General features: G+C 38.8%; 1 protein-coding gene across 1 annotated transcript in view; it reads left to right on the top strand.

The window, feature by feature from the left end:
• The first annotated feature begins 1,228 nt into the window (after positions 1–1,228).
• The window catches only part of opn7b (opsin 7, group member b), a 73,210-nt gene continuing 68,418 nt past the window's right edge, over positions 1,229–6,020 (top strand). Inside the window, exon 1 of the mRNA XM_067592457.1 lies at positions 1,229–1,491. The gene's annotated coding sequence lies outside the window, so the exon portion shown is untranslated. The remainder of the gene's footprint in view (positions 1,492–6,020) is intronic.

Genomic DNA, 6,020 nt, shown 5'->3' with positions numbered 1-6,020 from the left:
GTATGAATATAGCCTCTCATGGTATTGATAGTGTATTATAGCTACCAAAATATGATCTAGATCAAACAGGATTATGTAAATTCTGATTGGCTGCTGCTTTGCCTCCACCCCTCACTTCATCTCCCTCTGATTTATTCCTCTTACACAGCTCTGCACTGAATGAAGGCATATTTCTACATTCAAATACATACATGAATGAATGCAAAAGTGCTACCATTTTCATTATACTGCATACATGAATTACATTCTTTAAGGTCACACATTCATCCATTTCCTTTGGTGCAACTAATGAATGAAGACTAATGTGAAGTCTTTCATTTCTGTTTTCCTTATGAATAATGCTCCCACTAGATCTTCCAGTGTGTTGTGAAATTGTATTCGAATGGACTAGGGAGCAAGGGTACACACACCAGTGTGCCTTTGCTGGTGGCAACAAGCTGCACTCGCTAGCGAAGATTAACCATGACATTTTGCTTTCACTTGCACTTCAAAGCCAAACCCGTGCCCCAGTCTCAACCCCACCCTGCAGAACTCTCCACATCCAGATCTCCATTTTGTGTCATGTCATTATCCCTTTTTGCCTCCTCACTGTTATCTTTCTGTCTTGGTCTCTCATCTCTTGGTCTTTCTCCTTTCAGTGCCTCTATCTTTCTCCTGTAAACTGTATGTAGTCCAACATTTAAAATTATTATTAGGGGTCCACTGAGGATTGTGCATTATGGTGAGATACTTTCAAGAGGGTGCATGAGGTGAAAATGTTAGAATAAAAGCACTCCAGTCATTTAAACAAGGAATTGACAGTTAAGTGTACCAATAAAAAAAAGACTGGTTGAGATTTTAAAACCCTTTGAAAGACATTCTACGTGGGGGAACTACAATGAGAGCATGCTGTGTGAAGAAAATAATCTGGAGCATACAGTGAAAGGCTGAGACTGACAGAAATGTGTGTGCATGTGTGTGTGTGAGAGAGAGAGAGAGAGAGAGAGAGAGAAAGAGAGAGAGAGAGAGGAGATGCAGTGTGGAGAATGCATGTGTGCATGAGAAAGAGTGAGTGAGAGCAGAGCAGCAGAGAGGGGACTGGGGGGTGTGGGGTGGAGGGGGGAGAGAGAGAGAGAGAGAGAGAGAGAGAGAGAGAGAGAGAGAGAGAGTGGGAGCTGCAGACAGAGAGAAGGAGAGACCAGCAGCACAAGGCAGCAGCACGTCTCTCTTTATCTGTCGCCTCTTGGATCTCCCTGAGCACAGCTGTTAGGCTGCTGCTGAGTGTGAGTGGATTCTCTCACTCAGTGGCAGTGTGAGCGAGCACTCGAGTGCGTAGTACACGCCAGACTTTCCCAGTGGCTACGCAGAAGTCTACAGCGTTGCACCGTGTCCCGTGTTCAACTGTCCTGGCTATGGTGCGGCCACACAAGGGTGAAGGTTTGACCAGCTTCGCTCTGGACTCGACTCGACACCCATGATCTCCAGCCAGCTCTGGCATACCCTCTCATTAAGGTAAGCAGAAAAAGTGTTTTATTTACTTCAAATAGGGTTTTAGTGGGACTTATTCTGTATACTTTTGTTCTCAGAAGCTAATTAAAAAATAACTAACCCAATGAGAGTTTTATTATATAAGCATGTTTAGTTAATATATGGTACATTTAGAAAAGTAAGAAACTGTGAAACTGAATGTAAACCACATTATATGATGTTGCCTTTGTCCCAGGACCTAGTTTCACCGTTTATTGTGTCTGTTCTGACCGGCTTTGTGTGTGCAAACATACTGATGGACTTGCCCATATCAAGTGTTGAACCCTGTGCTATCTCTTCCCAGCTCTTGTGTCTATGTAATTATGTGCATAACGTTATTATCTGTCTTCGCCTCACAGTGCTGCAGCAGTCAAAGGCAGTGGGCTGATTATTTTCATATGGCTTTCAGAGATTTTTGTGATAAGTTTTTATTCATCTGTAATTCTGAACCTCCAAAAAGTACACTTGTTCAGGAGGTTAACCGAATCCAAGCTAGGTTCTGTTTGTGCAGTACAGTTTATTGAGTGACAGTTACTTGAAATTTGTCATGCGGATTGCATTAGTCATGACATAACAGGCTCCCCTCATGTCCATGTACACTAGACAAACTTAATTAGATTGGCATACATTGTACATTAAGCGTTTATTTCCACACACAGATGTAGCAGTAAATTAGTAGTCTTCATAGGAAGCGGTTTTCAAACTATATAAACTGTTTTAAAATGCTAATCAACAGGCAATAAATTGGTTCCCTGCTCCATGTGTGACTTGCGCTTGCCTGTCGCTCCTCCACTAAGAAAAGGGGGGTTGCAGTGAATGTGCGTCTAATCAAGGCTCATAAAAACACAAATTGGCATAATCAAATGTCTCCCTCGGTAGCTTTCCTAAATATACATGTTTCCTTTTGAAATGTGAACCATAAATATCTGAAGCACTCTCTGAAGTTCCATCTCTGCCTCACACTTAAACACTTTATACTGTGTGTGTCTTTTGGTTCTGCTTTTACATCTCATTAATTATGAACTTAAATTGCATACTTTATCATGACACTTGACATAAGTATGGAGCTACTTCATGGGCATTAATATGCTATATATAATGACATTTAACCTCTTCAAGCTAATAAATAACAGATCAGCAGCTTTTGAGCATTTGAATGCCTCTTTAAGTCATTCTAAGGATAATTATTTCATTCTTAAAATATGCTTTAGTTGATTAGTTAACTGAATAGATGTTAATTTGATTCATATAATTGATTCTGCTTAGTTTTCATGCTACCAACATAAATTGTTGTATAACACAAAAGCATGAATCTAAGCGCAAAAATCACTGATTGCCTTGCAGGCATTGTGTTGTCTAATTTCATCTCATTAAGAAGAAATCGTTATACAATATACTCATTGCTCAAGCGCAAACATTTCAGACTGAAAAGATTGAACCACTTATATGATAGTAAATTTGATTGTTACAGCATGAATGACAGGACTAGAGTTGGATGACACCTCAGTTACACAAGCTCATATGTCTCATTATTTGGAGAGGATATATGCCCCTAATTGGTCTAGGACCAGATATACAAACATCCTATGCTGCTGATATTCTACACTGGCCTGACCAGCCATAATAATTAAGCAGCTCACATCCGATATCCAACATGAGAGACCAAGCTTTGTCAAGCACTGCTGCTAGTATTACTGGAGGAAATATGTAATGCCTACTGCTCTGTGCCAAAATATTTTTTGATTCATATGATGTTCGGGACCACTAAAGCATCCTGTAATAAAATATCAGCAGTAGCAGAGACTGCACTGAGTAAAATGGTACATCAACACAAAAGACAAAGTTGTGTATGTAACACAAGTCTGCGTAACGTTCTTGTTTTAACACAATACAACAATAAAGTTTTCTCGTTATAATGAGAAGAATCTTGTTTCAACAACAAAACTTTTTGCAGTAGAAAAATACATGGGAAGAGAGAAAGGGGGTGACATGCAACAAACTGGCAACATTACAGATGCATGGTATTTTAGATTTCTAGCCCAGGATGCTCGATCACTGCCCTGAACACATACGCTGAGTGAAGAAACTATTAAGAAATTACTCGATGGGCAGAAAATTTATCGTAAATGGTTTTTAAGTTGAAGTAATGAAGTAAAATGCCAAACGCTTGCAGGTTTCTTGCTGGTTTTCTCCGTTTAAAAAGTTTTGGGCTGTTGGTCAGATAAAACAAGCAATATGAAGACAACAGTTTGTGCTCTGGTAAATTGTGATAGGTGTTTTTTTCCATTTTCTTTTTTTTCATACATTTTATAGACCAAACAATTCATCGATAATGACAAAAAAATCATATGATGCAAGTATGCATTCATATGTTTGTATGTTTGGTGCATCTGCATGAATGCACATCTACTCAATATGTCATTTGACTTCCTATGTGGAGGTGATGTAACCCAGTTAGTCCTACTGTGCGGCAGTATGGAGGTGTTATTGTAAGCAGCAGTTTTCCACATCAGTGTAGGAGGGAAGGTGTTTTGCAGTGACGTGTCACTGGGGGTGAAAGGCTGAGTTCACAATTAATCAGGTTTATGGAGCAGCTGAAGGAGAGCTCCTTTATAGCTCTGAATTAGTGAGGTGATATTTTATAAGGCTACTGTCCATTGGCTGTGTGTGTTCTCACTCTGTGGTGGTTACATCTTGTTAATGTCATCCTGTTCAAGATAATACCTGTGTTTTTTTTTCTTTGCTCCTGGTTAATGTTTCTCATACCCTTCACACTGTGTTTGTTGTTTAATGTACTTGAAAAAGGGAGTAAAAGAGTAAATTACAGTGTATTCTAGGAACTGATTAAACTTATCTCCTTATGTAGTTGTGAAATATCCTAACATATTGTAACAACAGTCAACCGTATGTCATTAATCATGGTAAAGGAGTGCATACAATCATGCACACACACAAATATGAACACACACTGAGAAAACGCCTCCTTGTCGTAATCTTTATATCCAGACATGAACGGAAGAGGTCACTGACATAGTGTGTAGGAGTGCATAATGAATGAACATTCATTATATTTTCAGTGTGGGCAGATAGTCACACATGTACTTGTTAACATCATACACAACGTCTTTCGTAACACCACGCAAGAGTGTCTGTCAGTTGACTTATGAAACCACCCATCCCCCAGAATGTGAATCTGGTTCAATTTACTGTGATTCATTCACTTTAACTGCCATGATGTCCATCATCTCAGCTCCATCTTTTTCAACTCACCACCCTGTCCATGGGAAAATTGAAAATATTGAGTTGAAAAGTCAAGAAGAAACCAAAAGGCTGATGTTTCTGAGTTATATTGACACATCCACTGTTAGTTACTTTGTTTTACAAATGAATAAATTTGTCACTTTTATGTATTTGGAGTAACACAACATCTACTTTCTCTCATTATCCACATAGAAATCTGCCAATTTTGTTTTTAAACAGCTTTTGGATAACATGATATTATGCCAGTGAGTAAGCTCATTTGCATCCAGCCAACTACTGTGCATGACTAAAGTCTGACATGTAATCCAGAAACTTTAGCACCATGTCAGCTGTGTCAAATTACAAAACAATCCAAGTGCAAAAGTGTAAATTCCTGCAAGCCTGGGGAATGTTTTCTGAGTTCATGGCAGAATAAACATGTTTTGCTTGTATGTAAACAGAATTGCAGCACAATGTTAGAAACCCTGACAGTTTAATTAAAGCCTACAGGATCCACATTTCCACCCGGACAATGTTCACTTTACCTCATGGACATGGCAGAAACGGCACTGTGCACCAATTGTAGATTGGGAAGTCTTTTTTTTTTTATTGAGGTGTTTACATTGTTTATTACCCCATAAAATAACAGCGTGTGTGTTCCCGGATACACATAATGTAACTTTGGCTGCAAAGTTTCACACTGTGTTGTCAGGTTAAAACACTGTTAGGAGTTCAGAATACGATAAGGTAAACCTGATCATTTTTTAAGAGTCAAACATTGTTTTCAAGAGAGAGAACATTAGATTAATGAGAAACGAACAAGAGAGAGTCTTTATTTAAGAACCAGGGTACTGGAGCATGTTTTCTCTCTTCTGCCAAGTTGGATCCAAATACTGCTTGCTTATCACAAAAAACGTGCTGTGAAAGAATAATGAAATGCAAAATGGACCATGATCGATAGTCCATAACTGCAGAAATGTTTGGTTTCTTGGTTGTTTTCTTCAATATGATTATGATCTATTGATGAGCTGATGTCTGCAGTGCAGCTGGATGTATATTATCTTCACTTTTTAAATACACGAAAACATGTGTGTGTTTGCTTTGATTTGATGGTTTGTGCTGCAAATGATTACCAGCTCATTAAGCAACATGACTGTGTGGTTGTGCATTTGTCCATCTGTGTTTGTTACAGGGTGCCTCATTTCTTTCTGACAATGGGGAATTTGATTTTTAAAACAAGTAAAACCACTGCATTCCAGCAGTTTTGCCATTGA

This window comes from Thunnus thynnus, chromosome 6 (assembly GCF_963924715.1).
Source record: "Thunnus thynnus chromosome 6, fThuThy2.1, whole genome shotgun sequence".
In the NCBI taxonomy this organism is placed as follows: Eukaryota; Metazoa; Chordata; class Actinopteri; order Scombriformes; family Scombridae; genus Thunnus; species Thunnus thynnus.
The sequence above is the reverse complement of the archived record's forward strand: the minus strand, read 5'-3'. Positions and strand labels throughout refer to the sequence as shown.